The sequence below is a fragment of the Dreissena polymorpha genome, chromosome 2, assembly GCF_020536995.1.
Source record: "Dreissena polymorpha isolate Duluth1 chromosome 2, UMN_Dpol_1.0, whole genome shotgun sequence".
NCBI classification, from domain to species: Eukaryota; Metazoa; Mollusca; class Bivalvia; order Myida; family Dreissenidae; genus Dreissena; species Dreissena polymorpha.
In genome coordinates, this window is record NC_068356.1 from 51141759 (window position 1) to 51159377 (window position 17619).

At 32.8% G+C, this 17619-nt stretch overlaps 1 long non-coding RNA gene across 1 annotated transcript in view; it reads right to left on the reverse strand.

Moving 5' to 3' along the window:
• Positions 1-1317: 1317 nt before the first annotated feature.
• LOC127870283 (uncharacterized) overlaps positions 1318-17619 on the reverse strand; it is a 35131-nt gene continuing 18829 nt past the window's right edge. Inside the window, exons 2-3 of the long non-coding RNA XR_008044738.1 lie at positions 2096-2252; positions 1318-1442 (exon numbers count right to left, since the gene is read on the reverse strand). This is a non-coding gene — a long non-coding RNA (uncharacterized LOC127870283). The remainder of the gene's footprint in view (positions 1443-2095; positions 2253-17619) is intronic.

A 17619-nucleotide genomic window follows, 5' to 3' on the forward strand; every position in this document is an offset into this window, starting at 1 on the left:
TAAAATGGAAAGCAATGTGAGAAAATTAGTATGCAAAGTTACCTCATTAACGAACAAAATAATTAGTATTTTTGGAATTTAATGGTTTCTCTTTTCCATATCAAATGTGTATATTTCTGATACTGTTTATACTATTTATCAATATATCATGTGTTGACCATCTCACACCTATTTCTGTATATTGGGTACGAGATGAATTTGGATAGGTACCAGTTGACCAAAAAACAAGTATAAGTTGACCAAACTGGGTTTGAGTTTACCACAGTACGGGTTGAACAGTTACCTAACAGGTGTTTTCAAACAGACACATATAATGAAGATTTTTCTTTTATAGACTTAAATGGTAGATCGATCTTGTTGTTCTATGCATCTTTAATGTGTATCTCAGTGACCCAGTTCATGTTTACGGTTTGTAACTCAGGATCCTGGGTTCGATCCTCACATGCGGTGCTGATTTTTTTATGGTAGTTTCCTTTGGCGAGACTGCAGAGCCCTAGCCTCTTAATGGTGAAACCCAGGAAGCATAATTAAGTGAATCTTTGCCTTAATGTAAGTTAAATACACGGGCATAAACACCATACAAACAAACACATCAAGATGTTAATACATGTAGGATATTGGGGGGGGGGGGGTAAAGATTTCCCATAAAGATGGTACTTAGATGATCAAAGCAGATAAGATCATATATCTGTGAAAAAAGTATAGAAACTTAGATCAGCAAGTGTAATATGACTACGTAACAGTTATTATCTCTCGATAACTCATTAAACTACATAATGGTGACTTTTATAAATAAAAAATAATGAACATGAATACATTTGCAGATATGAGCCAACAGCAAAGAGCAGCTGCTCTTTTAAGGCAGGCAGCAGATTTGTTGAATGTCAACACAAGTGACAGGAGTACACAATACCAGCACCTGCACCAGTAACCTCTGTCAGTAGAACTAGTGCTGCAAAGGCAATTACATCAAAATATTATTTTATCTTAAGAACTTCTGGTTGAACAAAATCTTGTTATAACAAAAACATATTCCACCAGGTAAATATCAACAATACTATTTTAAGTTATATCTAAGAAAAGGTTGTTGTTGTGTTTTACAAAATCATTACCTCACAGTGTAAAAAATCTTGTATAATCTATATAAAAATCATTTTAAAATCATTTTTAAAATTTCTTGAATCATTAACAATAGTTTTCTAATAAACGTTCATTCACATATTTACATGATTGTTAGTATATATACATTTAGGAAACAATAATAGTACATTATAATGTTATTTATCATGTCTTTTGCTTGTTCTAATCCTGCAATAATTTAAAAGCAGATGAGAAGTCTTTTCCAACAAACCCGTGATAAGTCATGATGCTGTAAATCTGATGAGAAAGAGACCCATTTGGTGTCGGTGACTGCACTGCCGGCACTGCGCAAGACCCAGGTCCTACAATGTTGAACATTAATGTTTATGAGCCTTGTCGTGCGAAATGGGTCTTAGCATCGAACTTCAACAGATGCGACCAGAAAAACTGCAGACCAGTGTGCGCATCTGCCTACCTGTCTGCCATAACGTCACGCAAGGTTTTGTGGTCTCGTAAGCGGAAAATATGACTCCTTATCAGAGTGTATGGATGGCAGAGGCATATCTGCAGCACTGCGCTGATATATCTTAAGACCCATTTTTGCATGAGCTCATTTAGTAAATTTCTCCTTTAGACATTTTTTGTGATGAAGATCTCAAAGATACCATGCTGTTATATATTGTTTATAACTTGTTTGAAATGTGGTAATATAAGAAGCTCCTGTGGATTCTTCGCCATAATAAAACTATTAAAGGGAAAATAAACAAAACAAACTTCAAGAAAATTCAAAATCAGATGCACTAATAGTAGAGGAATCGTTCGTAAAATGATTAAGGGCTAGTCTATAGATACATTTTAACATTATTGTTTTCACAATAATAGCTGGATGCGGATGTTCTGCTATTGAAGTGTTATATTGAATAAGGTGACCAGATATCTTCACACAATGCCGCATTGGTCGTGACAAAACATCATAAACTTTAAAAACAAACACACAAACAATATATGCACTCACCTTGGTCATAAAGGGTGTCCCGAATCCATCATTAAAGTGATTGCTGGATGGAGCCCCCTAAACGACACCAGTGCCTTGGTTTAACATTTCAGAAGATCAGTATCGCCCTGAACGCATGTTTAGAACCTTGAAAAGCAACATTGGACACAGCCGGGACCTACAATTACACAGAAGACATGTTTTTTTATGGCATTCACACTTACGCAAGAACTTGACTAATTTACCTATCTCTTCAAAGTCTTAAAGGCATGTTAAAGTGACAAAGAAACAATACTTGACTGATTAACTCACTTTATGCACTTGTTCAAATTTAAACATGTGGCATAGTTCCTCATTTTTATGCCCCCCGATCGAATGATTGGGGGCATATTGTTTTTTGTCTGTCTGTCTGTCTGTCATTATGTGTGTCCGTCCACAAACTTGGTCATAACTTTTGCAATATTGAAGATAGCAACTTGATATTTGGCATGCGTACACGTAAAGATAGAATGTTACTAAAAACATTATACAGCTACAATTATATACTTGTAATATGTATGCAGATTTTATGTTATTTTGTCATGATCCCTGAATTGCAAACCACTACAACGCTGGGGAAGTGTTTCTTGCCCAGGAACATTCCCTAATAACCACAATTATATGCAATACAAAATATGGTAACTCAAAACATTCCATTCATGGAAACAAAGCGAATTGAGAATCAATAAATTAATCAATAAATTAGCCTCATTCTGAGAAAACACAGTTTAAAGCATGTGCGTTATGTCTTCACAGATTAGAATGTGCAGTCTGCACAGGGTTTTTAGGATGACATTTTCCGCGTTAATGGTATTGTCGTTTAAAGGAAGTCTTTTCTTACTAAAATCCATTTGGCGGAAAGTGTCGTTCCTGATAAGCCTCATTAATCTGGGACAGCACTTTCCTAAGTTGAGCCTGTTTTCCCATAACAATGTAAATGTTTGGTCATAATAAAGTGATATGTTACTGCATGATCATAATTTGAATATTGCATTTATAGATTTACTTTTTGACTATTTACTCTGGCAAATATTATAATTAATTAATATACATTGGTGTGTACTCCGAAAACAAATGATTAATGAGAAATGATAAATGATAAAGGATATCATTTATTAAATAGTGTCCAATTGTGAAATAAATTTTCTAATTTATACTATCACTCTCTAGTCTGGCTACCTAACCAGTAGGCCTGATGTTGATTGATGTTTTGTGGTTCAGTGATGTTACGCTTGACCACCAATCCAAAAGTCTAAGAATCAAATTCCGGGCTGGGCAGTGGATTTTTTCCGAGACAATTTCCATGTTTTCAAGCCAACTAGGGGTGAACTTGTATGAAACCCAGAGGGTAGCCCAAGTATCTGTGCTTTACACAGAGCACGATAAAGAAACAAGAAAGTTCATAGACATTTCATAGAAAGAGCTAGGGTATCGCATTCTGATATCCATTTGTGACTCTAATCTATGTATGCCATTTTATGTTGATCTTAATATATCTCTGTGCTACATACCGGTATCTGTATGTAATAATTGAATCAAAGTACTGAAAGTACTGGTTTGACGATGCTTTTGAAGAGGATGGATATATAGAGGATATTTGTTGGATTCGGTGGCATATCGATTTACCCAGAAAAAATGCGAAAAATATCGATATTTTCACTGTTATTTTTCACTGTTTAAAAAAGTGAAATACCAGTTTATTTCACTGATATTTCTGTATAAATCACCGGAAAGCATAACATAAATAAGCATCCATTTAAGTTAATCTACATCACTGCAATTGTGTAATTTTTATTGTTTGTCATTTATCCGCAGGTCAATAGTTAATGGTTGTGGTGCAATCGTTTTCGTTCTTGGACACTGCATCCCTTCAATCAAGTTCAATGAAATTTATTTATCTAAATATCTCATATTTGAACTTAAAATTCTTTTGGGAGAAATGGTCCAGAAAACTTGATAAAACAGCAACAATATGCTAACCCATTATTTTTCGAGGAACATAATTGAGAATTCCTGTGCAAGCCCCCAATAACAGTATGTTGGGGTATAATAATAATCAAACTTTGTTTTTCTTCTCAAAAAATTGTCGTAGATAACAAGTTAATGAATATATCATCCAAGACTACAAGTTTTAGAAAGCCATTTTTTAAATTTATTTTTATTGATAAACAAGGTTTTGTAACAATCTATACTATACATAGATAGCTTTAACAGCACAATGTGGCTCACCTGAAACTGATTGTTTCCTAGTGGTGTTAACTAATTTTTCATGAAGATCTATAAAAAAAGGCATTGTGAGTATGAACAAACTATTTGCGTCTATCCGATCTTGTTGAGTCTTGTTACCGAGATCCTACTTTTATTTATTTGAACATTCTGATCAACTGCCATGAAGATCAGGTAAAAAATGTAAGTTTTAACATGGATTTTAATGATTTTAGTGATTAACTGCTTGGAAGCACATGACCCACTTTGGAACGTGACCTGTTAATCACTGAGACTAGACCTTGTGACCTAAATGTAAAATATGCTACTTTCATGCTTGACTTTGAAATCATTTAAAATAATGTTCTTACCAATTTACAAGTGGATCAGAGAGAGAATGTGACCACTAAAGTATTAACAGACCTTTTCTTATATTTGACCTAGTTCCCTAATTTTTGATAGAATATGAAACCAAAAATGACATAGAGGTGACTAGTGTCATAAGAATCTGGCAAAGAGGTGACACCCAAATTTAAACATTGTAAAATGATATCTTATGTGTTCACAATAAACTTTGGATAAAATACAACAAAGAGTGATAACAAAAGCTCACCTTGTCACATCATAACAAGTGAGCAAAATTATTAAATAACCAAAACTATGACATCATATAATTGCTCAGTTACTTCCAATAACAATAAAAGTTACTTTTGAAACAAATACAATACCTTCCCTTTCTCACTACAGGCTGTTCTAAAACAAGATAGCCCTGTATCGCTCACTCAAAACTCCTTCTATAGTGTCAAAAACTTGTGTATGATTTGACTAAGTTGTAACCTAGCTTTAACCTGCCAGGACCAACTTGCAAATTCAGCTTTTGATTTGATTAAGATGGACATTGTAAGCAATTTTCATGAAAGTCAGGAAGATAATGTGACCTGTAGAAAGGTAAAGGAAGTTTTCTATATTTTAACCTTATGACCTAGTTTTTGACAAACTACCAACTTTCGAACTGAAACTTTATTTCATCGAGATAACATTTAATTCTGTCCAATTTTCATGAAGATCTGGAAGAAATTGTGACCTCTGGAGTGTTCACTAACCTTTTATGTGATTTGGTTTGTTGACCTAGTTTGGACCACATATGACCTACTTTCAAACTTAACCTAGAATTGACAGAGATGAACATTTACCAACATTAGACAAACAAGGGCTGTTTGTAAAACATACATGCCCCCCATATTGGCTGTCAGTTGTAGTGGTAACCATTGTGTGAATACATTTTTTGTAACTGTGACCTTGACATTTGACCTAGTGACCTGAAAATCAATAGAGATTATCTGCCAGTAATGATCAATTTACCTATGAAGTTTCATGATCCTAGGCCTTGCTTTTCCTGAGTTATCATCAGGAAACCTTTTTACTGTTATGAGTCACTGTGACCTTGACCTTTGACCAAGTGAAATGAAAATCAATATTAAAGGGTTATATACCAGTCATGATCAATGTACCTATAAAGTTTAATGGTCCTAGGCGTCAGCATGTTGGAGATATCATCTGGATACTATTTTACTGCTTTGAGTCACTTTGACCTTGACCTTTGACCTAGTGACCTAAACATCAATAGGGGTAATCTGCAAGTCATGATCAATGTACCTATGAAGTTTCATGATCCTAGAAGTAAGCATTCTTGAGTTATCATTCGGAAATCATTAAACTGTTTTGACTCACTGTGACCTTGACCTTTGATCTAATGACCTGAACATCAATAGGGGTCATCTGTGAGTCATGATCAATGTACCTATTAAGTTTCATGATCCTAGGCGTAAGCTTTCTTGTGTTATCATCAGGAAACCATTTTACTGAGTCAAGTCACCGTGACCTTGACCTTTGACCTAGTGACCTGAAAGTCAATAGGGGTCATCTGCGAGTCATGATCAATGTACCTAAGAAGTTTCATAATCATAGGCGTAAGCATTCTTGACCTATCATTTGGAAACCATTTTTCAAAGTTGAGTAACTGTGACCTTGACCTTTGACCAAGTGACCTGATAATCATTAGGGGTCATCTGCAAGTCATGATCAATGTACCTATATAGTTTCATGATTCTAGGCATAAACGTTCTTGAGTTATCATCCTGAAACCATTTTACTATTTCGGGTCACCGTGACCTTGACCTTTGACATAGTGACCTGAAATTAAATAGGGATCATCTGCGAGTCATGATTAGTGTATTTATGAAGTTTCATGATCCTAGGCATAAGCGTTCTTGAGTTATCATCCGGAAACCATTTAACTATTTCGGGTCACCGTGACCTTGACTTTTGACCTAGTGACCTCAAATGGGGTCATATGCGAGTCATGATCAATGTTTCTATGAAATTTCATCATGCTAGGCATAAGCGTTCTGAGTTATCATCCGGAAACCATTTTACTATTTCGGGTCACCGTGAACTTGACCTTTGACCTAGTGAACTGAAAATCAATAGGGTTCATCTGCGAGTCATGATCAATGAACCTATGAAGTTTCATGATCCTAGGCATAAGTGGTCTTAAGTTATCATCCGGAAACCATTTTACTATTTCGGGTCACCGTGACCGTGACCTTGACCTTGACCTAGTGACCTCAAAATCAATAGTTGTCATGTGCGAGTCGTGATCAATGTACACATGAAGTTTCATGATCCTAGGCATAAGTGTTCTTGAGTTTTTAACAGGACACCATTTTACTATTTCAGGTCACCGTGACCTTGACCTTTGATATAGTGACCTGAAAATCAATAGTGGTCAACTGCGAGTCAAGATCAATCTACCTATCAAGTTTCATGGTCCTAGGCATAAGCGTTCTTGAGTTATCATCCGGAAACCATTTTACTATTTCGGGTCACGGTGACCTTGACCTTTGACCTAGTGACCTGAAAATCAATAGGGGTCATCTTCGAGTAATAATCAATGTACCTATGAAGTTTCATGATCCTAGGCATAAGCGTTCTTGAGTTATCATCCGGAAACCATTTTACTATTTCTTTTTTTTGTTAAACGTCGTCAATTATTAATTGTATATAGATTTCTCTACAGTTTGAAAAACATTTAGGCAAATATTTCTTATGTAAGATAAAATGCAAATAATTAATAAAATATTCCCTTTTAATCAGTTTGTTGGTTTATCGGTCAATAACAATATCACTTTGAAAATTGAATTATTAAAAAGTTATAACAAAAATTAAATGTTCTCCGAACAAATGACTCATAACACAGATAACAGATTGAACGGAAGATATGAACAAATCAAGGTTGCTAGGTTGCCCGCCTAGAATGGTCCTGTTAGTATGGAAGTACTTGATATATAAATTTATTAGCATGTCGGTGTTGTAAAGACATAAAATATTTTATGAATGTCTCAAAGTGTAGAATTATTTTGCATTTAGTAACAGAAAGGCAACATATAACCCATAAGTGGCTGACAAGAACTTGTGGCTAAATACAACTAAAAAGAGGCATTATGATTCTTGAAAATAAAAGTAAACATCACTATATATGAATTTTCTGATCAAAAGTGTTATTTTAAGTGCATAGGGGAAATGCATTTTCAAGAAAATACAATATAATTATAAATGTTTTGGCGAAGTGCATTATAGTAGTATCATAGTACAGTTTGGTCTAAAATTCCCGTAACATTTTTTAAATTTCATAACACCTTGTTGCAAAAAAAATCATGAAAAATAGAATTTTCAGAGTAACCTATTAAAATAAAATAAACAAGGGCTGTTTGTAAAACATGCATGCCCCCCATATGGGCTCTTCGTTGTAGTGACAGCCATTGTGTGAATATGTTTTTTGTCAATGTGACCTTGACCTTTGACCTAGTGACCAGAAAATCAATAGGGGTCATCTGCGAGTCATGATCAATGTAACTATGAAGTTTCATGATCCTAGGCCCAAGCGATCTTGAGTTATCATCCGGAAAACCACCTGGTGGACGGAGCGACAGACCGACAGAGGGAACGACATGTGCAAAGCAATAAACCCCCTCTTCTTCGAAGGGGGCATAAAAATGCTTTATATGACCTTAGATATTATTTTTGCAATCATTTTTCATCAACTACAAACGTTTAAAAAAATTATTGTTTCATGCCTCTCATGGTACCAGTTTTTTGTCAGAAAATTAATCACATTTTTTAAAAATGCATTACCCCTTGTTGCCACAAAAATCATGTAAAATATAATTTTCAAAGATATCCTTTAAAACAAAAAGAAAATGCCTTCTTAAACGTTAAATATTATTCCTTCAAGCATTTTACATCAATAATTTATGTTTGAAAAAATCATTGGTTCATGCTAAATACTGTTTGATATACTGTAGATAATGTAACTACACATCCAAGTAGTGAGTCCATCAAACTATTGCAACCGAAACACATGGTGTGCCAAGGCACCAGCCGAAGTCAAATGCCTTCTGACTTAGTGCATTTTACTATTTATATTTGTATGCATTTGTATGTGTTTGAAAAAATGTATAATCTTTAATGACATCTTCTGACCATGCATGTCCTAGATTTCAAAATCCAGGCCCTGGTCTGACACATTGGTAACATTAACGTTAAACGCTTACCAGGCTTCTGAATTTAATTAGCCATTTCACAGGAAAAGGGCAGTCTAATATGTATCCAATTAAACTATTTGTCATTGTCAGAAAACCGCTCTTTAGCAAACAGCTTTCAAGCAACTGCAGACTGAACTGGATCTAAACTGGCCACAATCGCCTCAATGTCTCTTTTACTGGGATATGGTTCATTTAACTTTAAAGGGATCTTTTCACGTTTTGGTAAATTGACAAAAATTGAAAAAAGTTAAATCGGATTTGCAAATTTTCGTTTTAGTTATGTTATTTTTAGGAAACAGTATTACTGAACATTTACCATGGTCTAATATAGCCATTATATGCATCTTTTAAAGATTTAAAAATTATAAAGCGTTGCAACGCGAAACGATTGAATAATTTGGAGAGTTATGTTGTTGTTGTTTAATTGTGTGACACTACGAAGATTGCTTATACTGGGTATAAAATACGTCAACCATTTATATTTGGCAGAATAGTCGAGCAGGCTAATGCGTTTTTACTCCAAGACTAAGGGGCTCACTGGTTCGAGCCCTGCTGCGGACTACTTTTTTTTAAAGTATTTTTTTCTGGATTTTTAATTAGAGCTTTCAATATCCAATGTTTACATTTATCAATATAAAGCATTTAATGACTTACTTCAAAACATGTCAAAATCTGTGAAAAGGCCCCTTTAAACATAATATCTACTCCTATAAATATGAGGTCAATATACATGGACTAAACGGTAAATTACGTCTAATTATTTGGACTGTAATGACATCAACTACTTAAATAGAAAGAAGAAAGAATTCATACTTACCAGTAATTTGAGTAAAGAGTTTGAATTCAATGTTGTATTTCAGGACAGCTTGGTGATATGCAAATCCCATATGACATGTTGATATCGGGTATCATAGCCATTCAATAAGTCGCAAAATGCTTAAACAAAATTTATAAAGCAAAATGTGACTTAAATTGATAACTAAAAATACCAGTATCATCAGTGTGCCAGTTTTGCCTTGTCAAACTGTCGAGATCCAGAAAGTGCTTCATTCACATTGAATATATCCTTCGAATTCCATTAATTGTTGCATTACTAAATAGCGAAACAAGCCGATTTAATCTGTAAGAAAGTTTTGACACGAGTGTAATCAAGTCTCTCATGGGCGAAGCCATAGAAAGTGATCCATTCACATTGAATATATCCTTCGAATTCCATCCTTTGTTGTCATTAGCGGAGATTTAGTTAATAAATAATTCATATATCATAAATGACAGCTTCTAAATAGCGAAACAAGCCAATTTATGCAGTAAGACAGTTTTGACTCGAGACTCTCATAGGGGCGGCCATTGTTGAATGTTTAAACACGAACGACAACTCTGCTAGGAGAATGTAATCAATGACGAGCAATCTCCTACGCAGTGGCGAATGCAAATTGGAAGTAACTTAAAAATCGAGTTATCTCAATCGGACGGGCTCGGTCTTTTACATAGGTCGCCATTGTGAGAATTTTTTCTATGGTTATGAAACCTTGGACGATGCTGTTCGCATCGTCAAAAAGGTGTTGGTAGTGCTGACCCCGCTCTTCACGGGACTCGAACTAATAACTTTCGTTTCCCGAGGCTATATCCCTGGACCACCGTCCTACCCAAGTAATTGATTTAGTTGTTAAGGCTTGGGGCCTTCCTCTTTCACTAATGAGCCATACATTGCAATATAAACATGATAAATGAACTACTGCTGACGCGATGTAAAAGTCAAACAAAATCAAATCCCATGCGATACATGTTACAACGGAGACACGTTAAGCTTTTAAGTTCTTGTTATAGCGTAAATAAATCACAAAAAGTAGAACTTACCTAGGCATAATTTTTTTCAGTGGGATTTTGAACATTCCAAGCAAAACAATAGGCATTATGTAGACGGGTAAGTTTTTTACTCTATCACCGCTTTTTACGAAGGATTCCAGAGATAGTCGCAATCTCCACGCAGAATTGTCGTTCCTTGCTATCACATACAACTCTGCGTAAGGCTCAGCATGCCATTTTGTCTACCAAATAGGTAAAACCGAACAAACGCATTCAATGTATATTTGAGTGGATATTTAAGATCGCATGTATTAAATTAAGAAATATGACTTTTAAATGTACGATAATTCGTGCAAAAACTTGCGAGTTTTAATGCAACTCTTTGGAACTATTTTATCGCCCATTTACGCAGATGGAATCATTCCCTGCACTTCACAAATGTAAACAATTGAACATACTTTTTCATTGAGTGACGTAAGGACGTGTGTATGTATGTTGGTTTCTAAACATAAAGAACATATCAATTTTATATAATAATGAATTAAGACTGATATAAGATATCATGGTATGAAATGTGTTTTTTTAATGCAGTTAATGCAATGTAACCGTCGTGCAAGAGATTGTTTAGTATACTGTAACCTCAATAATGAACGCTTGGAATGATCATGACATGAATTAGACGCTTTTATAACAATAGTCCGTTCTGAGCTCAACACAAAGGGGAATGTAATGTGACTGTCGTGCAAGAGATTGAGATAGTCGATGCATCACGGTTGATACCGGAGATTTTGATTTTGATGTTTAGAGTGATCTCCCGGCAATCGTAATTTACGCTGCAATTTGCGCTGGAATTAGGTTTTTAAATACTGGTTTCCCGTTTCACATTGGGAACTATTTATAATGGCGGTGTATGCAAAACCGAAGACTAATTCCTAATCAGAGACGCACTAGCAATCGACTTAAAAAGTAGTATAGATCCACAAAGATAATAACAACTTGTTAAATTCAGTAGCAACATAGCCAAATGCACATAGTAAAACAAAGAACGCCGTTAGAATTAGCATAAATACAAATTCTAAAAGTTTAACTGCAGTTGTCAATACTACACACGAAGTAAAGATATATATGAAGTAATTATAAACTTATCAATATGTGACAAGGAGATGAAATGTTTGCATAGCAAATGTACATAGGCAAAATGAAACTACCATGTATCAGAAAGCATATGACAGTAATTAAAATGAGAATGTCATTTAACATCATGCATGGACTGGCGGATATTCCCTGCCATAACAATGATGTTCAAGTGCAAATATTGTAGAAACACTGATTATCAATGGTTTTAATTTTACTTTCAATGCACAACAAAGCCAGTATCAGCCAAATACAAAAGAAAAAAATCTAGGTATTACAAAACTTTTATTTAAACAGCAGCATTCTTTATTAAATATATCTACCTAGCTTAAATGACTACTTGTGCGTCAGTTGAGTTTACTCCCTTGCACATTATTTGAATTGCATTCTTTTACTATGTTTTATTAAACACGTAAGATTTATGTTAAAATGAAAAGTTCATATTTTTTATGTTTATTAATGCGAAAACCTAACAGCATGTGTGTCACTTTTGCGAAAAAAATATTTATCCGCTTTTATTGTTTCCTTTATGACACGCATTAATAAGGTCCCTTTATATTATGTTATTAATTTGCTTGCGGTTATAATAAGCATTCTATACCAATTAATGTAATTTTGTACTTAAATATTATATTGTACTTATTGTTCTAAGTATATAAAATAAATATATTAATTAAGCAATCAATATGGTATAAGCTCAAGTAAGCTATATCTTTCGGCAACAATGAAAGAGACTTTTAGACTCCATAATTGGCATTTCACAAACCTGTTCAATTCCAGGTCGTTCTATATTTGATAATGTTCATTTAATTAGAAATATTATATATTATGTTGATAAAAAATAATAGTGCTTGTTTTATTTGTCTAGACCAGGAGAAGTCATTCGATAGGGTCTCATGGTCTTACTTATATACTACACTTATTGCATTTGGGTTTTCTGATACTTTTATTAAATGGATTCAAGTTCTATATACAGATATCAAGTCATGCGTCATTGTAAATGGTCATATTTCTGACCCATTTTCCTTATTTAGATCTGTTCGTCAAGGCTGTTCTTTATCGCCTCTTCTATATGTTATATGTTTAGAACCATTTGCTAAAATAATACAAGATGATCATAATATAAATGGTATACAAACACCCGGAAATAAATTTCATGTTAAAATGTCTTTATATGCCGATGATAATACATCGGTATTAACAGATGACAAATCTATGTTTCATTTTTCGTCATGTTTCTGATTTTCAAAAAGTTTCAGGTTAAAAAATAAATTATAATAAAAGTTGCGGAAATTTTTTAGGTAAATGGAAAAACAGATCTGACCATCCATTTGGCATATCATGGGTGAAAACTGTTAAATTACTTGGATATAAATTTGGCCATGATTTAAATGATGATGATATGTTCAATGACTCGTATATTAATTTCTCAAATACATTAAATTTGTGGTCTAATAAATGTAAATCTTTTAAAGGTAAAAGTTCTGTTTTAAATACATATGTAGTATCAAAAGTTCTGTATTTTGTTCAATGTCAAATAATTCCGAGTCACTATATTAATATGATACAAAAAAGTTGTTTTAAGTTTATATGGGGCAGTGTTTTTGAACCAATAGCTCGAAAAACGTTATTTTTAGACTTCACTTTAGGTGGCCTTCGAGTACCTAATGTTCAACAAAGAATTAATGCATTTTATTTATCACACTTATTTAAACTGTTAAATGATTATAATTCTCCTTGGGTATATTTTACAAGGTATTGGATAGGTATGCAACTTAGAAAATTTAATCCTTCATTACATAGTAACAGTGAACCCCACAGTGAATTTATTCCTTCTTTTTATGTTGGATGTTTAAAAATATTTCGTAAATTTATTAAGGATGTTCAAACTGAAAATTTTAAACAGTGGTCTGTAAAAGAAATATATGCATTTTTAATAAATCCAAATAATGAATACATTCCAAAATGTAATAAGGAATTTCCATCAATTGATTTTAAAAATACATTTAGAAATATATTTTCCATTGAAGTTGATCCTGTGTGTAGAAATACTTGCTTAACATTAGCGCATTCTGTTGTATATGTTAATAAATATTTATATGATAACAAGTTTAACCAGGCGAAAAAGAAATGTACTTTTTGTAGTTGTGATGAAACTGTCCAACATTTATTTATAAAATGTTTGTTTACCTCCCCTTTAAATAAAACTGTATTATATTTAATGGATATACTTACGATTGAAAACATTAATATTGATCCTAAATGGTTCCAGTTTTTTTATGTTAAAAATGTTGGAAGTACTGAATTAAAATATGTATATTTAGTATTTTTGTCAGAATCAAGACATATTATTTGGACATGTAGGAATTCTGTTAAACATGAAAAAGTAGTATTATCTCCCTTAGACTTAATTATTAAATTCATAAATAGAAAAAAATTCATAATTACATTAGATTTTCATCGATTAAAAAATGATTTCTTTTATTTATATTGGGGTGGATTATGCCATACAACTGATGAAACAGTAGTATTCCATGCAGATTTTGATTACAAAAATTACGTAAAATTTCTATAAATGCAATTATTTAATATTGTATATTTCATTTTCGTTCTGCTGTTTGCGTTTTCTCTCTGATTTCAGGATGGCGGCTGCGGGGCCGTTATTGGCTGTTACTCGGGTTGCCATCCTAGATCAGAGAGGCAACGCGACAGTGGTTATCTTGTGTTTAGAAGTTGTTGTGAATTGTTACTTGTATATTGTTAATTGTATTCTTGTATCATCTCTTTTATCATCAGTATTCCTATGAGTCATTTCAATCATTTTTCCATATATTATGTAACCCAGTATTGGGCGCATCCCATTTCACTCATTGAATTTCATTATCACTCATTTTTCATCACTATGTATTTCGACATACCATTAACACATTTTCAATCATGTAGGACATAGGATACTTGACTAATCTTTCCTTAAGTAAAGATGGTTTTTTCAAAAATATGTATTAATGTACACTTTTTGTGTTTCACACTTATTTCAGGCTTAGCTAGATGGTGGGGCTGGGGCGGGTGAGGAGTGGTACCGAAGGCTCTCACGTGCTTCAGCTCCATCATCTGGTGCAGCTGTAGACTGTCTAATATGTTCCTGGCGGACCATCACGGGAAGTGCCCGGGCATGACTTGGGATAGTTCGCTGGGAACACCTTTTTCTTTTTCTTTGTAATGTACTTAATTATTCTGTTTATTGTTCATGATGGTTTTTAAGGAAGTGTGAATTGTTATTATTTATATTAATTGAATAGTACCTCTTTATTATTAACTAATTAAGATCCGCTTCATTTAGGTTGGTGACTGTCTATTTGTTAAAACTGATTTATATTTCTCAAGTTATATCTAATTATTTTATTACAAACGTGCAGACGTGTAAAGACTGTAACAACTTAAACATCTATAAATTAAACGTGAAGACGGTGGAAAGACTGTGTAATTAATTATTATAAAATAATTCCTTTTCTTAATTCATTATTTATGTTAAACTATTTACTAAAGTCACCTTGTTCTGTACATATTCATTTAATTCTTTTTAGCGGATACTTGGGGCGTTATACACCCCAAATATGTGATTAATAAATTTTATAAAAAAGAAAAAAAAATGAAAGAGACTTTTTAACTGACATAACAATGTCACACAACGAAATATGGCAACTTTTATGATAGATATATATCATTACTTTGTAATGGAATCTTAAGAATCAAAACGGTTTTAGTTTTTTTACACAGTATGTTTACAAAATGTACACTAGGGGAACGATTTTATACGTCGACTGTAAAAAAGGCATTTAACTGATTTGTACAAAAACATGCATTGAAACATCTTCTAAAAAAAGGATTTGAAGGAAAGTCGTTCAATGTTTTAAGGTGCATTAACTAAACAATTCAACACTTTTTTTACCATATTGCCAGTATTATCGAATGCGTTTAAATAATAAATGAAAGTACATTTTACCAATTTTTTTTTTTCTATCCACAAGTTCAAGTTCAGAGCCAGAGCCAGCCAAATACAATTGTTTTATCAAATTATATGTTCAACATAATTTTCATTTAAACTGCAGCATACGTCTTAACATTGATCTACCTGGCTCAAATGCCCATTTGTTCATCAGTTGGGTTCACCCTTTTTTATTTTGTTTGAATGACATTCATTTTTAATATGTTTTATTAAACATGTACGATTTATGTAAACATATATGTTTCATGTTTTGAGTTCATCAATCCGAAAACCTTACATCGCGTTTGTCACTTGCATGCATCGTATGTATCCTCTTTTATTATATATCTCTTATGAATCGCATGAACAATAACTTTTAATATCATGTTATTTTTTTGTTTGCGTTCACAATCAGCATTCTTCACAAATAAATGTAAATTTGTACTTAAACAAATATATTGCTAGTATATTATTATTAATAAATATAAGTGACTCACAGTTTATAAATCAAATTTATAAAATAAGCGATGATTATATGTGGTTTGTTCTTAGATTTTTGGTATAAATGGGGTACATGGACGACATTGATTTATTCACATTTTCAGAAGCCTCCATATATGTGGAAAGATGTTTGCACTATTTCTCAATTTAAGGCGAAATCGGCACATTTCGAAATGCCAAAAGAAAAACAAAAATAAACATTTCTCCATTTATTTTCATGTAAATAAAATCAGTAAATAAAAGTTTTACAAATTTTCAAGTGCTGTATTAGATCAATAATACATATTTTTATAATATGGTATAATTAATACTACTAAAGAATAAGAAAATATCATCAACATGATACAATTTCTATTGGTTACCTTGGAAACACCATAAGTAATTCAAATAATTAGAATTCTCTTTATACAACAAAAACTATAATTGTTTTTGTTTAAAAACTGATAAAAGAAAAATATCCATACCTAATGCAGATTCGAAGTCTAAGTGTCTATATGGATTCTCGTGAGAATTGGCACGAAATTAATTAGCAGTACAATCTATTAAGATACCCTAACTAACAATTACATTTTTTTTAGTAATTTAATGACATTGCAAAAAATGTCTTAAAAATTACCAATATATCACATGGTCAGCATCTACTTTTTTCCCAAAAATTATCAATGATTGCTTACAAATTATATCAAGGTTTAAGCTGTACTGTAGCCATGGAAACCAATGTCCAGATCCCATAATTTAGTACCTACATAGACAAACATACTTTTCTCTGTTGTGTTCAATTTTCAAATAATCGTTCAATTAATTTTACAAATTGTTATCATAAAACTTATACAACAACAATACATTCATGATTCATAAATGTTATAGAGTTAGCTGCATCGCAATTATTAAAACGTTTTGGAAAACATGGTAACCATTTTAAAATTAAACAACATCATGCAGTAATTTTAAGCCGCTATTCTGGAATGGAATATAAATTTTTAAAAGTGCATAATAAAGTGAGTATAGGTAAAATGTCTTCCGCATTCTAACATATTATATCACCATGAGCAAGGTAGTGGTGCTATAGTTACTCTATCATGGTCATTGCACAATATCAAAGAGTGCTCGTGATTGTAAATTTGTTACAGAAACTAGCTGTAATATGAGCTTTTATTAGTCCAATATCTACGGTGGCACTAAGCTGACATCACCGCTAAAAAAGAAGTCGGGAAAACACAAGTTCTGTTTTACCCTCTCCAAAAAAAAACAATTTACTCGGGAAAACACAA